Source organism: Lemur catta, chromosome 2 (genome assembly GCF_020740605.2).
Source record: "Lemur catta isolate mLemCat1 chromosome 2, mLemCat1.pri, whole genome shotgun sequence".
Taxonomy (NCBI): domain Eukaryota; kingdom Metazoa; phylum Chordata; class Mammalia; order Primates; family Lemuridae; genus Lemur; species Lemur catta.
Window position 1 is genome coordinate 85,900,495 of NC_059129.1, and position 23,930 is coordinate 85,924,424.

Here is a 23,930-nt window from a genome sequence, read left to right on the forward strand (position 1 = left end):
CAACATAGTGAGACCCCATCTCTAAAATAAACAAATACAAAAGTAGCAAGAATAGTATGATGGACCTTATGTACCAATCCCCTCAGCTTCAACAATTATCAGAACATGGCCAGTCTTGTTTTATCTCTACTTCTTTTCCCAAATCCCAGGTTACTTTATGGCAAATCCCCGACAGCATGCCATTCATTTCATCTGCGACTACAGTATTTTAGTTTATATCTCTAAATACACTCTTCTAAAAAACAATATATCTTTATCACACATTCAAGAAGTGTTCTTTAATATTAAAAATATTTAGTAATTATTCAAATTTTTCTGGTTGTCACATACAATTTTAGGTTTATTTTAAATGAGATCCAAATGTCACACATAACCCATTAGCTGATACGTCTCTCAAGTCCTTCTTAATCTCTGGGTTTCTTCTCCTTCTCCTTTTATCCCCCAGCAATTTTCTGTTGTTGAAGCAATCAGTTCTTTTGTCTTATAGAGCAGTGCTCAAAGTGTGGTCTAGTGCTGGTTTGTGACAAGTATGGAAATTGAGGGTAAATGTTTAGACACGATTGTGGCAGTTGCTATGCATTAACATTGCTGCAACATCCAAGCACATGAGTATTATCAGCAAACGTGGTTTGGATTTTTAAAAAATTCTACATACGAGAATGTGCTAATGGTGCCGCTACAATATAGGAAAGCATTCTAGAGTAACTAGGAAGCTGAAGAACCCTGTGCCAGAATGTAAGTCAACATCCTGCTTCCTTCATCAAGAATGCGTTGCTGTGAAAAAAGTCAGCAGAAGTACACAGTAGGCTTAGTGATGTGGTAAAAGTTATGAATCTACATAAAGGCTAATCTGTTAAAGGCAATACTCTCCTTACTACTTGTTTAGTGGAAGGTGATTATAAACACTAGTTATTGCATGGTGAAGTGTAATGGTTGTCGAGGGGAAATTTCCATCAAATGTAGGAACTCCTAGTGTTCCTCAAGATAAGAAATCAACTTGGTTTCAACCTTAAATATGAATATGTGTGATATCTTTGTTATTTTAATGATCTTAATAATTTCATGCAAGGAAGAACAGTCACATGTTTTTAATACCAAAGAAGATCAAAAGGCAAAAAAAAAAAAAAACCTTGGAGGAAGAGTTTCAACTCATTGTTATGACATATTCCATAGTTTAGTAACCAGTGAACAGTATCTACATATGATTATACACATGTGCAACTTTTTGAATTCGATCAACATTTTGATTTTAGTTGTCTATTAGAAGAAGATACATATGTAGGAAATTCATGGATTTAGAAATTCATTTCTTTCATCAGAAGCAAATTTAAATTTAATGTTACAAGATAAATTACTAGAATTGGCTACTGTAGATTGAAGATGCATTTGGAAATGAAACATGAATTATTTTGGACAAAAGTTAAAAAGTAAATATCTTGAACTTGCTAAAATTACTTTAAAATCTATTCTTTCATTCCTATAAGCATACTTCTGTGAAACTGTTTACTATGATTTTTTATTAAAATAAACATCGAACAAGTTCATATAAATATTTCCAAGTAGTATTGTCCTTAACCCAAATTAGGATTAATAGGCTAGAAGCAAGAAGCTTTAAATAATAATATACATAGTGTTCATGCAAAATGTTTATATGAGCATTTAAATGAGGAATTGCTTACCTCCTTCATAGTTATGACTCCAGAATGACAAAAGTTGTGAATGTAACAATTTTTTATAAATTGCCTATATGTACACTTTCAATGAGTAATGTGTATACCTTTCCTAATTCTTTTCTTTTTTCCTATTTTTAAAATTTGATTTATTATAATGTACTTTTTCTGTGTTATCTCTGTGCTTCTGTACGTGGTGTACCTCTATACAGGGAAACTTCCCCTCACCAGCTGTTTGATCCCCCGAGGCATAGATAGTGCAGGATACCAAATCCTTTTCATATTATCAAAAGTCCTTGTACCTGGTACTGCTTTTCTAGAGGTCTCTTGCCATATAGAAACATGATTGTTACCAACTGTTTAATGACCACCTACTCTACCAAAGCAGTAGGAAGGCAGATAGAGATAAATTAGAGTAGGACATGGTTCTTTAACTTCAAGAATTTTGCCTCACTGTTTGGATCAGTTCTGACCCCCGAAATCATTTAAGATCACCAGTATACGTAATTCAGGGCTAAATCACTTCACTCCACAATCTTCTCTGGTGAGAAGAGCAAAAATTAACTCAAAGGTATTCTTAATTTTATAGCCTTTTAGATTTAATTTCAGAAACTGGTGCTAGTTTTTTTTTTTTCCTATTTAACAAATTTCTATTTCTGGTTTATTAAAAAGAATATAACTTTGTGAGGAAAATGGGGATTTTATTTGCCTAAATTAGTAACTTTTAACCGTTTAATTTTAAATTGCCAAATGTTCATTTGTTCTTGGGTTTTTAATGGTATTTTACATTCAGCCTGCCTGAGATTAGATAGACTTTAGGTTGCTAAAAGTCTTGGAAATGCAAGAAACATCAGACATGGCAAAAGGCAAATGTGGTGTGGATATTTCTTCATGCTGTCTTGTAAAGCAAAATATACTACTTTTATGGATGATGGCTATTATTCCAGGGACAGGACACTATGTTTTTCTTTATAGACTTAAGAAAAATAATATCTATAAGTCTTCCTTTTCTCTGGAGAGTGTCCTGACTCCTCCTCATCCAGGGAAGCATTATTAGAGTTCTGCTAGCTTCTTAAGCATATCTGTTTGAATTGCACACTTGGGGACTGGGGAATAACTGCAGGGCCCTTGTGTGGACCTACTAGACCCACTGAAACAGACATGACCACAGCTCCATTTATCACCTGGACTCCATAAGCCCCCATTCCAACTGGAGAACCACCTTTTAGGTTCCATGATGTCAGGGTTAGCTCAGACCCTTATCCAACAGTCTTTGAAAGATTTGACACTCCACTTCCCCCAATGTCTGCCTGTGATCCTAGTATGTGGTGACAGGTCCTTTGGTAGAAGGATTAGTGACATGTTTATCATATGAACGGTGTGTGGGTATGACCAGGGCCTTCTCCAAGGAGACCTAGCCTCTCCTCAACCAGTGGACTCTGAGCGTGTAGATTGCAGCACTGGTGTCAGCCTCTGGTCTCTAGGCCCCCCGACCCACCCCCCTTTTATACAAGTGAGGTAACACGCTAGTCGATTTTCCTTCCATCTTGCCCATGGCCAATCAGCCATTGCCATGAATCCCTAATGGTCAAAGCACCCTGATTGCCACTGTGGTCTCACTGTCAGTTATGATATTTGCATCCATCTAGCCTCTGGTTAATCGTCACTACCTGGCCTCTGCTATTTTGGAATGTTACCATCCCCCTTTAACTCAAAAGCCCAATACCATGGCAGTGTCTCTTCCCATCAACTCCAGCCAGCAGAGGACGGAACTGGTGTACTTAACCCTTTATAAGAAAGTGACCCCTCAGCCTTCCTAGAATCATGGTCAGATGGTGGGTTCTTCTGATATCATAATAAATCCACTCTAGCATGCCTGCCCTTGAGCCTTTTGACAGCTTCCTCCATATTCTCCCAAGGTAGTATCAGGATCTCCATTTAATTTACGTTAGGGTTTCAGTGTGTTCAGGCTTCAGGGAGCCATCCCAGTGTGTGAGGACCAGCTTCAGGGGTCTGTGCTAGGGTATTAAACCACAAGTCACAGGAGAGTGCTCCTCTGTAGGTGAAGTCTCACATTTCACCCATCTAGCCTGACATTCACCCCATCACCCTCCTCACCTACGCCCCCAGCTCCCATCAGTACGTAACAGTGGGTCCTGAAAGTCCTTTAGAACAAGGCTATTCCCAGCAGGGGCCCTGTAGGCTGTGCGGAGACCCTACTCTAATTATCAGCTGGTGTGGAAGGTTTGGGGAAGGGAAGCATCACCTTATGAGGCAGCTGCAGGATGCCTAGGCAAGAAAAGGCTGCTCTCCTCTAGCAAGGAGGGGTTATCTTTACTGGCCCAGAAAGTTCAGGGGAATTTGGGAGTTCAAGATTCTGGGACTTGTCCACTGACGGTCTCTATCACAAGTCTCAGGGTGGCTCTATCTGTGTAAACTCCCCACACCTCTGGGTTGTAACAACGGTTTCCTGTGGGAGTCCCACTCCATTGTGTCACAGAAAGCTCCATCCCAGGTGAGATGCTCTGTAGTTTACTGTGTGGTAGTTCTGGTTGTAGCAGCCAGTAGCTAAGGTGGTGGAGCTGAGAGAATTAGGAAGGGGTACACAAGAGGTGTCTGTAACAAGGATTCTCTGTGAGACTTTATTTCTGAGGTCAGAGAAATACTTCATTTAAACCCAGAACTTTTAACACTCTGGGAGGCTGAGGCGGGAGTATCCCTTGAGGTCAGGAGATCGAGACCACCCTGAGCAGGAGGGAGACCCCGTCTCTAATAAATACAGAAAAAATTAGCCAGACATGGTGGCGCGCACCTGTAGTCCCAGCTACTTTGGGAGTCTGAGGCAGGAGAATCGCTTGAGCCCAGGAGTTTGAGGTTGTGGTGAGCTGGGATCACGCCACTGCACTCTACCTGGGGCAACAGAGTGAGACTCTAAGAACAACAAAAACCAGGACTTCTGGTGTGACAGATACATTCACAGGGTTCTCAGGAGGCCAGGTGTTGCTTCTGAAGTTTCTCAAACCCCAGAAAATGAACTAAATCTTGAAGAAAGTAATATTGAACTTGAATCAAATATGGTTGTCTTAGCTAATAACAGCAAGAATAATAGTGGTTATCATTTACTGACCATTATTAAAATCTGGCATCTGGACTAAATGTTCTATGTAAACTTATTTAATTTTCATAACTATCCTATCAAGTAGATAATATGCCCAGTTTACAAAAGAAACAGCTGAGACTCAGAAGTTAAGCAGCTTCTCCATAGTAAAATAGCCAGAAATAAGTGAAATGTAAATTTGATCCTAAAATTATCTGACTCTAAAATGTTAACCATCTAATTTTTAAAGGCTCTGTTGCTTCTCCAACCAAGCCATGAAAAAAATTTGGGGGGGGAGACAGAGTCTCGCTCTGTCGCCCGCTCAGACTAGAGTACAGCGATGTCATCATAGCTCACTGCAAGCTCATACTCCTGGGCTCCAGAAATCCTCCCGCTTCAGCCTCCCAGAGTGCTAGGATTACAGGCATGAGTCATTGTGCCTGAACAGCCATGAAAATTTAAGAGAAGAAATGTATATACCAGTCAAAATATAATTTTAAAAAAAGAACAGTATAACAAGCTAATGACATTGCAAAAGTTAAAAAAAAATCCAAAAGCATTGTGATGATATATATTTTTAAACTGTAGTAAACCAAATTTAGGGAAGAAAGGAAAATAAAAAAAAAAAATAGGGGGAAGTCCCTGTTACATAGCATCCTCTCACTGTGATGCACTCACTGAAGTGCGTCCCAAGGACACGTAGGAGGAGCACCCCTGCCCGCAGCCCTTCTCCGGTCCTTGGTGTAATGATGGGGTTAAATGTTGACCTGCCATCCCTGCAATATCACTTTTAAGAACACTTCTGATTTATGGGATACTGTTATGGGCATTGCTAAGAGTAATAACTAGAAAAATTCTATTATAACTTGTCATTTAGGGGATTACATATAATATGCTCTAGCAACAAGTTGAGGCAGATGTAGGGGGCAGTGGTCAATCTGGTAACAGTTGGGTCTTAGAAGTGGGAAACCACCTTTCTCCTGCCACCTCCAACAGGAGCCAGCCCTGCTGAGTGGTTTCAGAGGTACTGTGATGGGACATGCGTTTGCTCGGTTCTGCAGGCCTGGTGTTGGTGCTCTTGCCTGTACCTGAGGATGAAGGGGTAGGGTGGGAAGCCATCAGGTGTGGTGGTGTCTTGTTCCCAGGCCTCCGGGGGTGTTACCTGCCTCTGGGTGGCACCCTGCCCAGCCAGTTCTCAGCTAACTCGAGTAGGGCCTCCCTGGACAGCTCACCAGTGGGGACTTTGGAAACAGCTCTGCCATCTCCTCAGTTATTAGTTGCTGTTTCTCTGCTTGTGGACGTTTCTTCCTTGGTGGCAGGGTTTTCCTCTTTTGACTGAACAGCACCTAAAATTATATCCTTTATTGGGTCTGATAGAAATCATTGACATATGCCAGGAATGACAAAATGTAGGCTGGTTAAGAGCCAGTTCCTACTATTTCTTTCACTGTAATAGTTTATTGGGTACTAACTGTGCCAAACACTTAATGTTTATTACTTTCTTTGGTTCTCACAGTAGCCATATTGATAATTCTTTTATCATCCCCATTTTACAGAGAAGAAAAATGAGGCTTATAGGGCTTAACTGACTTACCCATAGCCTGCAGCATGCAGCAGATTGGAATTAAATCCTCCATATCTGTTTGATTTCAATGCCCTAGCACGTAACTAGAATTTTATAAAAATTGAGACATACTTTACATACCATAAAATTTGCTCTTTTAAAGTGTACAAGTCTGTGGTTTTTATTATACTCACAAAAGTGTCCATCACCTCTCCTAATTCCAGAACATTTTTATCACCCTAAAAAGAAATCTCATACCTATTAAAAGCCATTCCCCACTCTTCTCTCCTGGCAACCACTAATCTGCTTTCTGTCTCTATGGATTTGCTTGTTCTGGACATTTCATATAAATGGAAAGCATACAATATGTGATCTTTTGTGTCTGGCTTCTCTTACATAGCTTAATGTTTTCAAGGTTCATCCATGTTATAGCATGTGCCATCCGTTTTTATGGCTGAATAATATTCATTGTATGGATATACCAAACTCTGTCTATTCACCAGTTGTTAGACATTTGAGGAATTTCCACTTTGGGGCTGTTATGAGTGATGCTGCTGAGAATGTGTACAGGTCTTGTGTGGCCATATGTATTCAGTTCACTTAGGTATATACGTAGGAGTGGAAATGCTGGATCATATGGTGACTCTGTGAATTAACTGGATTCTTACTTGAAAACTCTTGAGTCTTCTCAAACTATAAAAAATTTTAAGGCAATGCTATAGAAGACTACCATATTATGGAGAGGGAAATTCCCACAGCTGTGGTAAGAGGGGCTTTTCCTCTGGAGCTTTATTATTTTGATAACATTATTCAGTGACAATCAGTGTTGTAACTGAGTGTTACACAGAGTCTCAATGTGTAGGAGAGAAAACACATGATTTACAAAGTAATAGATATGTTTCCATTTCTGTTATCATCTCTGTGGTATGGTTTGAATGGTTGTCCCCTCCAAAACTCATGTTGAAATTCGATTTCCATTGTAACAGTATTAAGAGGTGGGACACCTTTTAGAGGTGGTCAGTGGACTAATGCCCTTGTCAATGGATTAGTGCCCTTATCACGCTAATGGGTTCACAGTAGAAGGGTAAGTTCACCCCCCGCCCCACCCCCTATCTAGCACCATTACATGAGGCAGCAAGAAGGCCTTTGCCAGTTACTGGGCCCTCCAATTTGGACTTTCCAGCCTCCAAGAAAAATAAGTTTTTCTTTATTATAAATTGCCAGTCTCACGTATCCTATTACAGCAGCACAAATTAGACTAAGAAAATCTCCCATCATTGGAATGCATTCAGTTCTTTTTAAAGCCTGATTTGATTAAAAAGTCACAAACTAAATGTTGTTCTTGGTTTCCTCCCTTTTTCGCAACTGGCATTTGATGCCAGTGCAGTGAGTGAAGTGATTTTCCTCTGCAGCGGAGGTGGCAAGGCTGCTGTTGGATTAATATCTGACCTAGGGTGGAGGCTGTGCTGTCAGGGGCCAGCGCCTCTGTTAGTAATTTCACAGTTAATGATATTCAGGCAGTGATTGTTCTTTAGCTGCAAACCAAACCAAATTGGAGTTAAAGGTTTATTCTTACGTGACTTTTTTTTTTGAATGTGACTTCTTGAAGGCATAGACTGCTTCTCAAGAGTAGTGAGTAACAGAAACCCAGTGCCCAGCCCTCCTGCCTCGGGGGCTCTCAATACCTTATATGCTTCAGACAGACTGATGGGTGCATTTGAATGTGAGAAATGTACCTTGAAACATCGGCTAAAGTTGAACATATATTTGCATACCTACAACCCAACAATTCCACTCCTAGGTGTACATATGTGTCTGTATATTCACTGAAAGACATGCATAGAAGCATGTTTATAGAGTACTATTTTTAATATACAAAATATAAAATTCCCCAAAAGCCCTTCAATAGAAGAATGGATAAGCGAGTTGTGGGATAGTCACACAAGGGAACACTATACAGCAGTGAGAATGAAAGAACTGTAACACTATTGGATGAATTTCACAAATAGAATCTTGAGTGAAAGAAGCTAGACAGGAAAGAATACATCCTATTTGGTTGCATTCATATAAAGTTCAAAAATAGGCGAAACTAATCTGTGATATCAGAAATCAGGATAGCGATTACTTTTGGAAGGGTGGTCATTGGGAGGGACATAAAGGGGCTTCTGGGATATGCTGGTCATTCTTTTCTTGGTTAAAGTGCTAGTTACAAACAGGTGTGTTCTGTTTTTGAAAGTTCAGCATGCTGTACAGTTAAGATTTGCGTACTCTTCTGTATAAGTTTTTTTTTTTTGGCGGGGGGAGAGGGGGGACAGAGTCTCACTCTGTTGCCCGGGCTACAGTGCCGTGGCGTCAGCCTAGCTCACAGCAACCTCAAATTGCTGAGTTCAAGCTATCCTTCTGCCTCAGCCTCCGAGTAGCTGGGACTACAGGCATGGACCACCATGCCCGGCTAATTTTTTTTTTCTATATATTTTTAGTTGTCCAGCTAATTTATTTCTATTTTTAGTAGAGACAGGGTCTCGCTCTTGCTCAGGCTGGTCTTGAACTCCTGACCTCGAGTGATCCTTCTGCGTCGGCCTCCCAGAGTGCTAGGATTACAGGCGTGAGCCACTACACCCAGCCATGTATAATTTTTAAAAAATAAATTTTAAATATGTATGTATATACACATAAACACGTACATAATTATTTTCTGGTTTTCTCCACCTCTAGTTTTAATTCTAAAATAAAATCTTAAACATGATACAGACTATGGAAATGTAGTAAATTCCAACAGAGAAATCCTTCGTTTATGCAACAGATATCTGGAGAGCAGAGACTGGGCTGGGTGGAACTCTTCTAATGGGGCAGGGGTGGGATTTGAGTAGGACAGGGGTTGGAGGGCTGGAGCTGGCCTAGCAGCCTCTTATCAGTAGCTGCCTCCCTTCCTGGTGCTGGTATCTAGCTGTCTTTTCACATTGTCTTTTCTCCTTTGTTCCTTGCTCCCCGCCCCCACCCCCCTAGCCACCACCCCCATCCCTGGTTCTTTCCCCCCTTTTTTTCCCTCCATCACCGTCTTCTTGCCATGCTTTTTGTTTTAACATTAAACTAGATATAAATTATCATCAAAGAGGTGATCTGTCTAAAGTCAGAGAGTGCCAGGTACTGTGCCCAGGGGTTTGGGAGAATCCCCCAGGAGAAGGGCTGCTGGGACTGGAATATCCACCCAGGAGAGGGTCTGTGGATTCTCCCCACAAAGAACTCTCCAAAGACTGCGTCCCAGGCCCCGCCCCCCTCGCTCCCCCAGCAGGGAAGAGGCAAGCCTGAGAGAGAAAGCTCTGCCATCCACCATAGCGAATGCAGATTTTCCCTGTGGACAGAAAGCAAAGCCTCTTGCTGTGAGCAAACTGCCAGTGGAGGAAGGGCACAGGGTTAACCTGGGACTATTACTTGGAAACGTCCTAAGCTTTGTAATTTCCCTGCCTCCTGAAGACTGCTGAAGCTCAACTAATTAAATATGTGTTTGTTGCACAAATAATTTAACTATGATAATAAAGAGAATGTCCTGAGAGAAATGACTATTTTAATGACTGTTTAAAACTCTCAGGCACGAATATCTCTGGGGCTGATTCTGGATATAAATAAGCAATTCAAGGTCGGTGTCATTTCTGTTCCTGCTGTCTTCACATTAGGAACCTCTTCTCCTTATAAAGATGTTGCAGAATTATAATTTGGAATCATTCATAATAACTGATGACAATTTGGTGTGTTTGTCGTATGATATAATTATTGGCTAGAGAATTTAGTGGACCAGGCTGGGAGTAGCAGCTCACTCCTGTAATCCTAGCACTTTGGGAGGCAGGAGGAGGATCGCTTGATATCAGGAGTTCGAGACCAGCCTAGGCAACATAGCAAGACCCCCATCCCTACAAAAAATTTTAAAAATTACCCAGGCATGGTGGTGCACACCTGTAGTCCTAGCTACTCAAGAGGCTGAGCTGGGAAGATCACATGAGCCCAAGAGTTCAGTGCTGCAATGAGCTGTGATCACAGTGTGAGACCCCGTCTCTTTAAAAAAAAAAAAAAAAAAAAAAAGTTTCGTGAACTAGACTTGCTCATGGTTAATCTGACTGAAACTTAAAATATGAATAATATACAATTTGGAGGAAAGCCTTAGCTAGGAAATAACCAGGCAAAACCAGGGTTAGGGAGATGCTGAATGTGAGGGTAAGCCGACTCAGGCAGGGCATTCCCACGAAGCCCGCCCTCCACCTAACTAGAGCCTGACCTTCCTCAGAGGCCAGAGTCCACCAGGTCAGAGTGCATCTTCCTAAGCTAGGTACCGTGCACGGTACTTGGTGTGTGATGACGTGAGTATGGGAGAGGACCCTAGGAGCCTCCCTGATGACCAGCTATACCTGAAGTCCTAATCTCCCTCCTCTACAGGGACACTTGATCCCAGCAAAGCTTTGTGCTGAAGCCAAACACTGTGTCATGCTGTGTGCTGAGTAAGACCAAGAGACCGGAGAGTTTGGGCAGCCCTTGGGAACTATAAAGAAGAGGTGAAGGCATAAGAGAAACAGGAAGGATTAAATATTGGGAAGGGCGTGGAATTCTAGTTGGAGAGTTTAGCGTCTTGTTGACTTTATACATGCATACATATACCTGATATTTACTGAGTGCTTTTTCTGTGCCAAGTACTGTGCTCAGTGCTTATCTACTCCCTTGGATAATACTCTTAGCTACCCTGTAAAGTCAGTAGCTGCCATCATTATCCCCGTTTTATAGATGAGGACACTAAGACCCAAGGAAGTTAGTTTTATAAACTGCCCAGGGTCCCAAAGCATGCTGTATGGGTGGACCATTTAAGTAGACCCTCTTCTCCCCTTGCTTCTACCCATTCCTGCCTCAGCCAGCCTTGGAAGAGAATTGAGAAAGGGGCATCATGTGGTCTTCTTTGAACAGTGGTATGGAGAGACTCAGTGTAGTACTGGTGTTTCCAGACCATGATGTCTCCTTTTGCATATGGTAGACACCATCAGCATGAAATCACATCTAACCTGGACATGCTTGCTGATAGTTGCAGCTTTTCAAAAGAGTTATTAGAAGAAGTCACATGGGTTAGGGGAAAATGGGGGATAGAAGGAAGTTGTCATGGTAGCTGGAATTTCTACTGTCAAATGGGTATTAGGTTAAGAAATACACATGTTAGAGTGATTGAATAAAACAGGACTCCTGAAATAAAGACTGGAGAGTTAGCAACAACTGGTTCTGGAGGATCATGTGGCAGACTTTGATAAGCAGAAGCAAGTGTGTGTGGTTAGTGGTCCCCCCGAGGGTGTCACAGGCTTGCTGACATCCTCCAGCCCTGGGAGAAGGCCTCTGTCCTCTGTGGAAAATAGAAGAAATACTTCTGACACAGTGGAGCTCTGGCTCTTGGCCATGGAGGTGTGGGTGTGTGTCTGTGACTTTGAAAAGGCAGCACAGCCTGCGATTATAAGTGACTCAGACAAGTTATTAATAAAGAGTTATGGAGCATCCATTACGAGTAAGGCATTCATATTCATTTCTTGTGGCTGCTGTAACAAATTACCACCAACTGCATAGCTTCAAACAACAGCAATTTATTCTCTCTCAATTCTGGAGGTCAGAAGTCTGAAACCAAAGTGTTGGCAGGGCTGCACTCCCCGAGGAGAATATTTCCTTGTTTCTTCCATCCTCTGGTGACTCCGGGTGTTCCCTGGCTTGTGGCCACGTCACTGCAATCTCTGCTTCTGTGGTCACATGGCTTCTTCCTCTTTTGTCTCAGAACTCTCTCTGCCTCCCTTATTACAGGATACATGTGATTACTCTCCCAGATAGTCCAGGATAAGCTCAGGATCCTTAACTTAATCGCATCTTTTGCTGTGTAAATTAATACAGGTTCTGGGGACTGACTTCCCCCCTTGGGGGGCCACCATGCAGCTCACTACAGAATTCATTTTTTGGACACGTGGAAAAATAAGAGAAGGCGCTTGCTCTGTGAGAGTCTATAATGTATTTGGGTAAGTGTAGATATGTTTACTTATTAAGCATGTATTGTTCACATCCCACGTGTTGTTCATGTGCCAGGCTGTGTGACGGCATTGAATTCACAGAGGAATGAGACACAGCCTCTGTGCTGAAGAAGCTTGGGGTCTCGGAGGAAAGATGAACACAGGGTAACCCTAAACAATCTCAGTCTCATGTGGTCCAGTGTTTGTATGGAGATACTCAAAGAAGCACAATCCAAAGACCAAAAGAAATTGTAAAAGAATTTTATTCATTAATTTGTTGTTTTCAAAAGTAAAAAAAAAAAAAAACAAAAAAAAAACCAATTCATAGCCCCCTAGTAACAATTTTCATATCTTCTTTTTTCCCCGTAATTTGCTCACATTCCACAATGTTAAGAAGCTATTGGTTACCACAACTCTCCAGAAACTTGCTCCATCCTGCATTCTGCATGGCATTTCTCTCTCTCTCTCTCTGTCTCTGTCCCACCCCTCTTCTCCCTCCCCTCTTTGTGATAGAGATTGACTTAGCTTCCCTTCATACGTTAACCCTCTTCCTTCCCATCTCTCCTGTCCTCTAATGCTGCATCCTAAAGCCCAGGACCTTCTCTGGTCAGGACAGTCTCCTTAGAAGAGGAGGCAGATGGGAGAAGCCTTTTTACTCAGAAGATAGGGAGAGAGGCCAACAGTACTGACATCGCATGATTGCATTCCAGTTTGGCAAGTATTACAGTACAGTGGGTTAAATACATTATTTTTATTTATTTATTTAATTTCAGCATATTATGGGGGTATAAAAGTTTAGGTTACGTATATTGCCCTTGCCCCCCACCACCCGAGTCAGAGCCTCAAGTGTGTCCATCCCCCAGACAGTGCTCATTGCACTCATTATATATGTATATACCCATCCCCTCCCCCCCCATCTGCCTGACACCCGATTAATGTTATTTCTAAATGTGCTCTTAGGTGTTGATCAGTGAAACCAATTTGATAGTGAGTACATGTGGTGCTTATTTTTCCATTCTTGGGATACTTCACTTAGTAGAATGGGTTCCAGCTCTATCCAGAAAATACAAGAGGTGCTATATCACCATTGTTTCTTATAGCTGAGTAGTACTCCATGGTATATATATACCACATTTTATTAATCCACTCATGTATTGATGGGCACTTGGGTTGTTTCCACATCTTTGCAATTGTGAATTGTGCTGCTATAAATATTTGAGTGCAGATGTCTTTTTTATAGAATGTCTTTTGTTCTTTTGGGTAGATGCCCAATAATAGGATTGCTTGATCAAATGGTAGGTCTACTTGTATCTGTTTAAGGTATCTCCATATTGCCTTCCACAGAGGTTGCACTAGTTTGCAGTCCCACCAGCAGTGTATGAGTGTTCCTGTCTCTCCACATCCACGCCAACATTTATAGTTTTGGGACTTTTTGATAAAGGCCATTCTCACTGGAGATAAGTGATATCTCATTGTGGTTTTGATTTGCATTTCCCTGATTAGAGATGTTGAGCATTTTTTCATGTTTGTTGGCTATTGTTCTATCTTCTTTTGAAAAGTTTCTGTTCATGTCCTTTGCCCACTTTTTGATAGGGTTGTTTGATTTTTTTTCTTGCTGATTTTCCTGAGTTCTAAATAGATTCTAGTTATCAGCCCTTTATTGAATGTGTAACATGTGAAAATTTTTTCCCATTTTGTAGGTTGTTTGCTCTCGTGATAGTTTCTTTGGCTGTGCAGAATCTTCTTAATTTGATCAGGTCCCATTTATTTATTTTTTTTGTTGCCGTGATTGCCTTTGGGGGTCTTGTTCATAAATTCTTTGCCTACGCCAATGTTTGTAAGAGTTTTTCCCACATTTTCTTCTGGAATTCTAATAGTTCACACCTTAGGTTTAAGTCTGTTACCCCACCATGAGTTGATTTTTGTGAGAGGTGAAAAGTGTGGGTCCTGTTTCAGTCTTCTACATGTGGCTATCCAGTTTTCTCAGCACCATTTATTGAATAAGGATTCTTTTCCCCAGAGTATGTTTTTGTCTGCTTTGTCAAAGATTAGTTGGGTATATGAGGATGGTTTTATATCTGGGTTCTCAGTTCTGTTCCACTGGTCTATGTCCCTGTTCTTGTGCCAATACCAACCTGATTTAATAACTATAGCCTTGTAGTATAGTTTGAAGTCTGATAGATTAATACCTCCCATTTTGTTCTTGCCCTTCAAATTGCTTTTGCTAAACGGGGTCTTCTCTGGTTCCATACGAAGCGTAAAATTATTTTTTCTATATCTGTGAAAAATGATGTTGGTAATTTAATAGGGATTGCATTGACTTTGTAGATCACTTTGGGTAGTATAGACATTTTAACAATGTTGATTCTGCCGACCCATGAGCATGGTATGATTTTCTACCTGTTTACATCCTCTGCTATTTCCTTCCTCAGTGTTTCATAGCTCTCCTTGTAGAGGTCTTCTACCTCCTTAGTTAAATATATTCTTAGGCACTTTATTTTCTAAATACATTATTTTGTACTGGCCTCATTCAATTTTTGCAGCAACCCAATGGGTAAAAACTGTTTTTCCCCCTATTTTACACATGAGGAAATGGGCTTATAGTCCTTAAGAAACTTGCCCCAAATAAGTAGCAGAACTGTGATTTGAGTTCAGGGTAGGGTGATTTCAGCTGTGGGACCCTGGAGGGTAGAAGAGTATTGGTGGAATCTTCTAAGAGGAGGATACTTTTGAATTGGGTATCTTCGAAGGCTGAAGAGGAATCTGGAAAAGATCTAAAGAGAATTCTAGCTGGGCTTATTGGCTCACACCCATAATCCCAGCAACTCGGGAGGATTACCTGAGGCCAGGAGTTTGAGACCAGCCTGAGCAACATAGCAAGAACCTTTCTTTAAAAAAAAAAAAGAAAGAAAGAAAAGAAAAGACAAAAAAAAAAAAAAAGAAAAGCTGGACATGGTAGCATACACCTGTAGTCCCAGCTACTGAGGAGGCTGAGGCAGAAAGAAAGATTGCATAAGCCCAGGTGTTCAAGGCTGCAGTGAGCTACAATCACACCACTATACTCCAGCCTGGGTGAAAGAGCGATACCTTGTATCTTAGAAAATAAATAGATAAATAAGAAAAAAAGAATTCTAAGAAAAAATGATAGAGTGGGGCTTTTAAGCCCAGGGTGCAGGATGTGGGCAGGGGTATCAGAAGAAGAGGTGTTTGGAGACAGAGGCTGGGACCAGACCATGCAGGATTTGTGTATTGCTGGACTTTGTTTTGCGGGAATGTGAGCCACTGAGGGTTACAAGCAGAGGAGAAACATGATTACGTCTGTGTTGTGAAAAGAGCACTCTAACATCAGTGATCACATGAGTTGAGGTGGGGGAGGGAGTGGGCAAGAGTTGAGTGGGGAGAGTAGCATGGCAGAAAGGCTTCTACATGCAAATTCAGTCCTGTAATTAGCCGCCCCACTAACTCCCCCGCATGGTCTGTGCACATAAAACGCTCTTTGACAAGAGGCACAGAGGAGGAGAGGTCCATAGAAGTAGGCAAAATAATTGGCACCAAGACCTAGTGACTACTACCCGGCAGTACCCCCAAGCAGATGGGCACAGTGGTAACAGCACCTGCTGCCCTGCAGCTCAGCTCTCAGTTCTCCGTCTTTGCCTTCTTGGAACAAACTGAAGGGGAAGGGTTAGTTTCTCATTCCTCTTTCTTCTAACACTGACACATCAGAAAGGGGGAACTTATCTCTCATTGGCTGGGTGATCTGTGAGACTCAGAGGAGAGAGAATTTAACCACTGTGGGCTCAATGGCTCTGTCTTTCCTGCAAGTCAAGTTCAACAAATCCCCACAACTGTCTGGCCAGGTTGTGCTGACTTGTACAAAGCTCTCTTTTAATGAAGATACATTTTGAGTCAAAGTACACCCACTATCTGAATCCTGAACATTAGTCTGGCCTAGTGGCTTCTATTCTTCTCTAAGTAAAAACCCATCTGCAGGAGCAGATTTCCACAATCAAACTGAAACCTGCTTCACCTCTTTCATCCCAATTTCTAAGTTTAGCTAATCACAAATAGAATTTCAAGAAGCATTTTCAGCCTCTAGTTAGAGACCACTGAGATAGCCCAGGAAAGAAATGATGACAGCCTGAATCAAGGCAGTGACCGTGCAGCTAGAGTAGATAGAACAGATCAAGCAACATTTAAATAGTAACCATGTAACCATGCTTCTATTTACTGAGCACTTTCTGTGTGCCTGGCATTGCACAGGATGTGCACTACCTCATTCAATCTTTGTATCAACCCGATGAGGTTAGGAACTGTTATTCTCTCTATCTTACACATGAGGAAACTTAGTTTTGTAGTCATTAGAAAATTTGCCCAAAGTAAGTGGAAGAAATGGGATTTGAGGCTATGCAATCTTACTTCAAAGCTTGTATTTTTAATCTTTATGCCTTACTGTCTCAGATCAGGAGGACTTGGTGATTTATTGGATGTGGTGGTGGGCAAAGACGAAGAAAGGAGAAGAATGTTCTACATTAGGGAAATAGGTAGCTAGATGAAAGATGGAGCCCCTCACCCAGGTTACAACGTAGGAAAAGGAAACCAGTTTAGAAAGGCTGGTGATTTCATTGTGAACATGTTGATAGGGGACATCCAAGGAAGATGTCTGGTAGGTGGCTGAGTGTTTAAATATAGAGCGTCAGAGAACGTGATTGAGGGTGAAGAAGTAGACTTGGAGAAATCCGTATCTAGGCAGCAGAGGAGGATGTGGGCAGCAGGGAGGGGGAGTACTGAGCTCTTCTAGAGAAGAAAATGAGCAGAGAAGACAACCAGGCATCTCAAGGACCTGCAACATTTAAGGTACTGGTGAAAGAAGAGCTCTTCCATGAGAGAAAGGAATAGTTCAAGGGATAGTGTTAGGAGAATGAGGAAGGGAGTGAGTTACAGAAACCAAGAAAGGAAGAACTTTGAGGGAGGGGTGCAACAGACAAACCATGTAAGTTAAGAGCCAAAGAGTTACCACTGCATTTGGCAATTAGGTCAATGTAAAGCCAGCTAATGGGAATGCAAAATGTTAACAGCCACTTTGGAAGACAGTATAGCAATTTCTTACAAAGCTAAACACTGTCCTGCCACGTGATCCAGCAATTGTAGTCCTTGGAATTTACCCAGATGAAGTGAAACTTATGTCCACACAAAAACCTGCATATGCATGTGTATAGTATCTTTATTTGTAGTTGCCAAAACTTAGAAGCAACCAAAATGTCCTTCAGTAGATGAGTGGAAAAGCCAACTGTGGTACATCCATACAATGGAATATTATTTGACACTAAAAAGAAATGAGCTATCAAGCCACGAAGAGACATGGAGGAAGTTTAAATGCATATTGCTAAGGGAAAGAAGCCAATCTGAAAGGTTACATACGGTATGATTCCAGCTATATAAGACATTATAGAAAGAGCAAAAGTATGGAGACAGTAAAAAGACCAGTGGTTGCCAGGGGTTGGGGGCAAGGGAGGAATAAACAGGTGGAGCTTGGGATCTTTAGGGCAGTGAGACTACTCTGTCTGGTACTTGAAGGCCAAGTGTATGGTATTATGCACTTGTCAAAACCCACGGGACTGTACGACACAGAGAGCAAACCCTAATATATACCATGGACTGTAGTTAATAATGTATCAATATGGACTCAATTGTGACAACTATACCATGCTAATACAAGACGCTGTAATAGAGGAAATTAAATGGGGGTGGAGATGGGCTAAGGATTCTATGGGAACTCTGTACTTTCTGCCTGATTTTTCTGCAAACTTAAAACTGCTCTAAAAAAATAAAGTCTATTAATGAAAAAAAAAGGAAAGGAAGGAATAAAAGAAGAAATAAATGAAGGAGAGGAAGAGGAAAGAAGGCCATGTACATAGTCTTGAGAGTGTAGCATAAAACTATAATTATTATTAATTGAATTCTGTGTGCCTGAGTTCCAAGTAGAGCAAAAACATGACTAGTCACTCTTCTGTGTACCAGCTTCCCTGTCACACATGCAACATACAGTCGAGTTTCTCTGGCATGATGTGAAAATTTTAAATGGCACGATTCCCGCCTTATTTTCCAACATCGACTCTGGTGCCTGCTGTGTGTTGTAAGCTCCAGCTGCAGTTACCTCTGTGCTTCTCTTTGCTCCTTGTGACCCACTTTCCACTCTGCCTTTTTGTCCTTGCTGTTTCCTCTGCCCTGTCTTCCCTGACGTCTCTACCTAACAAAACCCTACCTGTCCTCTAACACCTCTGTGAAGTGCTACCGTCTCCGAAAACTGTCCTGACCTTCTTTTACCTCAGCACGGCAAGCAGGAATGATCGTCTCCCGGTTTCCATAGGTCTTTGTGCCCATTTCTTCAATAAATGCCTAGTACACCACCAAATAAATCACAGCAGAAAAAGTTTCAGTGGCAATATTAGGGACAGAAAGGAGCCAGATGAAAGTAGATTTAAAGAGTGGATGGGAGTTGAGGTATGACTGCATAGAAACTGGACTACTCCCTGGGGATTGGTTTTACTGTTATTTTGTATTGCTTATTTTGATTTTTCTTCAATAAAGCATTTGGGGCTGTAGCCAACAGGACTTGAGGGTGGTGAGGAGAAAACTCCCAGAGTGGCTGTGGTGCTGTCTGGCGCTTTGGGGCTGACCAGTCTCGCTGAATAAGGGCTGCCTTGAGATCAGTGATTCTTCCGGCCCCAGGAGCTGTACAGCTCCATTTTGGGGAGCAAGGGAGAGAGGAATGACTACATAACACCGCCCTCCCCATTATCTCTTGGAAGGTCAGCAGCCATAGCCTGCCTCATCTGCTTGGAAAGAAAGATGATCAGCTGACTAGGTGAACACTGCCTCTATTTCTTACGGGATCCACAGACTCCTGAAGACCAATCGATGACTGCAGTAAAACTGATTATTAGTTTTTCTATAATCCATTTCATGGACATTAAAGGCCAACTCTGTTCCAGGCACCATGGCGGACTCTGGGATATAAGATGACCAGGACAGGGTTCCTGCCCTCTGGAGAATTCCATGTAACTAAGGAGACCAAGCTCCAGCCAGTATCAGCAATGACACTAGGAGGGGAGCTGTCTTAGTCTTGCTAGGGCCACCATAACAAAATACCAAGACATCTCCAACAACAGAGTGTATTTTCTCACAGTCCTAGAGGCTGGGAGTCCCAGATCAAAGTCCAGCAGGGTTCAGTTTCTGGTGAGGGCTGTCTTCCTGGGTTGCAGATGGCCATTTTGTCCTCACAGGGGCTTTCTTCTGAGCGTGTGCGCTGAGAGAGAGGGGAGGAGGATGAGCGAGGAGAGAGAGTGTGTACATGTGCTAATCCTGTCAGAACACTAATCCTATCAGGTCAGGGCCCTGCCTTTATGACCGAATTTTTACCTTAATTACCTCCTATTTCCGAATATGGTCACAGTGGGGGTTTGAACTTCAACATATGCATTTAGGGGAGACAAAATTCACTCCGTAGCAGGAGCTTATAGAAAACTGTAGGTGATCGTATTGTCTAGGGAAAGGAAGAGATAGCAGAAGGCTTGGCAGAGATGACACTTGGACTGAGTTTTGAGCATATGGATGGTCATTTGTGAGTGATAGGAATGCCCAGCCCCGAGTTGGAGGCACTGGTGGTCTAGCCGTGCTGGTCAGTCAAAGTTATTGTCTTGCATAAGAAGGGGAGGTCTCTCCATCTCAAGCCTTCTATCATTCATACCTTTGTTCAGTGATATGTGCTTACTCCTCCTGTATGATTTTTATATCTGTAAGCAGCTCTTCTTGTTGGTAGAGTATGTCATATGCTTCCTGAATAATATTCACATGTCACTCAACTTTCACTGCAACAGCCTCTTTATGCCTCCTGCAAAGGTGGTTATTTCAAAGATTCAGTAACTGTCAGATTCAGAAGAGATGAGTTATTGTACTTGAGATGGTTCAAGAAATAAATATACCCGTTCCTTTGCAATGGTGGGGGGATAGCATGAGTCGTGAGCTTGCTAAAGAGGAGCATCTCTACTCTGTTCTTTCTTTTACAGACACCAGGTTCCATGCACAGTCAGTGCTATATGTCCTCGTGGATAATATTGTGTTAAGGGTCCCTACCTGTGGGCATAGATTCTCTCAGGAGAAGGAAATGTCCTGGTAGCTGTGAGAAAATGGCCCACTCCTTGCTTTATTCTTCCTTCCCACTTGGTTTACATTTCTCTTCTGGCACGTGATCTTTTGGGCCCTGATCGTGGCTTATCAGTGGCCAGATGATGAGTTTCTTTAAATAGGGACTGAGTCACAGTCATCTCTGTTATAACTTCACTTGTCCTCCAGTGGTGATCACATCACCCCTGTAGTGATCCCTTTTGGATAAACTTATATGAGTGTTATATATTTTTTAAAAAGCTTGCATAATAATTCTACTGCCAATTTGTTTCCCCAGTGGAATTCAACCTCTCTGCAACATGCCAGACAGAGTGCCACACTGTTTTCCTGTCCTTGGGGTCAGCCAAAGGGTGGCCAAAGCAGAATCACAGCTCATTGCCCGTAGGAGCTGCCACCCTCAGGGAAATGGGGCGAGGCTTTGGGACGGGAAGGTGCTCAAAGGATTTGTGTTGACAGAGTAATTTTCCTATTTCCCACGTCTCTAATTCTATCTTTAGAGACAGCGAGGAAAATGTGGGGATATTAGCTCAAATCAAAATGAAAGCCCCCTTCCTCTCTGATCTGTCCAGGTGGGAAGATTTCTGGTGCTTCAACAAGTGGGCCAGAGGACACACTTGCGGTGTTTAGGGCCACTGACAGCACTTGTAACAGCTTCGGAAGGGGCCCTGCTCCCTGCCTACTGCCCCTTCCCTGCGCAGACTGTCCAGGGAAGGGTTTGGGAGACGAATGTCAGGAACAGCTGCTCAGCCAGACCCTTGTCTCGTGCTGCCGCAATGCAATCGCCATGCAGGAACTCTCTGCCGAGGAGGGTGGAGTGTCTGGGCTCCGCTGCTCCCACAAAGCGAGCATTTCCCTAACTGTTGTCATAAAGGCAGTTTGTTGCAGATTTGAATGCTTCCTGCATCCTCCCTCCCTTACAACACGCACATTCATCTCTTCTTGAATTGCTGCCGAAAGATTGCAAACTTCGTTCCTTTGTCATCTGAGCGTCATTCAGAAACGTTCCTGGGATCTGTGAATTATTGTTCCCTGACTCTTCTGAATCAGGGCAGTGTTACAGGTCCTCTGCCGGTGGGAGGGAGCAGTTCATTAAAATCTGAAGACCCAAGACTTTCAGAAGCTGTGACGAACAGACTAGCAAGCCACAAAACATTGAGAGCTGAATGGATGTCTTAATAAGCTGTTAGATGTGATTTGGCCAGCAGCGACAGCGGACAGAGGAGGCTAAAAGAAAAAGACAGCGAGCATCGTAACGTAAATCACTGCAGACCCACTGGGAGTGACAGCCCTGGGAAGCTAATGATCTCTCCAGGAAAGAATTGACCGCAGTTACCCAGAAACTGAACACGATGTAGGGAGGACAGACCCCGGGATGTGAGTACCATCTCTTCAACACAGGCGTTGGAGCAGTGGGAGCAAAGCTAGTTGTTATAGCTGATGGCGCTCCCTAACCCCTGGTTCCTGGGTGCCTGTGGGCCGTCTCTAGGTGGGTTGTGCGTAATGCCTGGCTGGGACTTTTGTTTGCAGGTCTCTTCTAGAATATTTTGCCTGTTGGGAGACTGAATGTAGTGGCTTTGGGATATTGGTAAATTCTCCAAAATATAGGGGACTTTGTTGTAATCCCCAAGAAAACAGCAAAAGCAAACCTTGTAGTCCTTTTTCTGTAAAAAGAAAACAGATCACATCACAGACCAAGCCGCTTTGTGACCCTCTGGTATTTGTGATTAGAGACAAAAGAAGCAGCAAATTGAAGAGCAATGAAAATGGGGCAGTGGGCTTGGAGGAAGGAGGGAATCTTTCTTTCTTTCTTTTTTTTTTTTTATTTCAGCTCATCATGGGGGTACATAAGTTCAGGTTACATACATTGTAAGAGGGAATCTTTCTTAGGAAGCTAAACCCCTTTCTGGATTCAGGGGATGCATTGCACACTTATGCTCATGTATTTATAGCCTTCTTGCTTAAAGAATGGGCAGCATGTTTGCATTTAAGGTTTTCCTCCAGAACGTCGTGACAAAGAGGGATGTGAGTGATAGGCTTGGGGCAGAAGAGATTCCTCACTGCCAGCAGTGGGAAGTGTCTTGAATGATAGCTGATCCACTTGGAAGAGGAGGCTCCGATGTAAAGAGGGAATGGGCTGCTAAAGCAGGGGTGGCCAACAGGTTGGCAGTGAAGTTTAACTGGTTGATTGCAGACTGGTTACCTCTCCTCTGTTCCCCGCCCCTCCCCATTAATTGTCAGGGCTTCTCTGTCCCTTCTTTTCCCTCTCCCCCCTCTACCTGTCCTGATTTGTCAGTTCAGAGGCATTGGCTGAGAAGCAGAATATCCTCTCACTCCAAAGGATGGGGATAGTTATTCTAGGTGGGAGGTAGGACTTAGGGCCGTGACCGTGAGAGAGGTGGAGATGTGGTGTCTCTACTGAGCCTGCTCCCACACGCAAGGCTGAAGGTGCAGGAGGAAACAGGAAGGAAGCAGGAGAGAAGACACTGCTCCTTCGGTCCCTTCCCACCCTCCCTGTGTGTAAACGCAACTGCAGTGAACGCTGGAGGTCCTCACAGTGACGCTAACACGGGGCTGAAATTGAGAATGAGCTTGAGCTATCTAAGCACACAGGGATGATGTTAGCAACAGACTAGGAATTGGAAACCCCGGATTCTGTTCCTGATCTTGGAGGCAGTTTTCCGTGTGACTGTGATGGAGGGAGTATCCCAAATCCTGTGTGAGGGACCCATTCTGGAGGCCGCTCTGGGGGGGTATTGGTCATGGTGGAGGGGTGGGGTGGGGGTGAGGAGCATTATTAAGTAGCTGCAACTGAAACGCAAAGATTAAAATGACATTTCTCCTTGACCAACATTTTCTCACCACTGTAGTATTTTTCTATCTTTAACAAAAAAAGGAAAAGTAACATGGACTGGTCTTGCAAAGGGCTGTTTACCGATGGTAACGGTCTAAACAAGGCTATCTCGGTAGCCTACAGCTGTGGCTTTAGTCTCGGTATCTGAGAGGCTGAATTTGTTGCTTGGGACAGGAGGTGGGAGGGGAGTGGCCGGTTGGACCTTTGCCTCCATTGCCAGGAGGCTGGACAGCACTGTGACCTCCGCTGATGGGCCGTACTGAGGTTGCAGCAAAGAGATCTCTACCCTCAGGAGTCAGGCTATGGAGTAGAATAAGTAGAATTTTAGCTATGATAATATTTGTTTGGACTGGGCCATTGTACTTGAGATATTCAAATACCCATTGTAGGAAATGTTCTGGAATAGAAGTTGGGGGCTGGGTGAGTGTATAGATAACAAATGGGGAGATGAAGGGGAAGAATGTAGTTGTGGGAGGGGAGATCTTTTAGGAAGTCATGGCTAATACTCTATTTTCCTACCATTTAGGCCTGGAGTGATTTTGCAGTG

General features: G+C 42.8%; 1 protein-coding gene across 2 annotated transcripts in view; it reads left to right on the forward strand.

Moving 5' to 3' along the window:
• ANKRD6 (ankyrin repeat domain 6) overlaps nt 1-23,930 on the forward strand; it is a 164,273-nt gene that overhangs the window by 77,996 nt on the left and 62,347 nt on the right. The window lies entirely within an intron of this gene.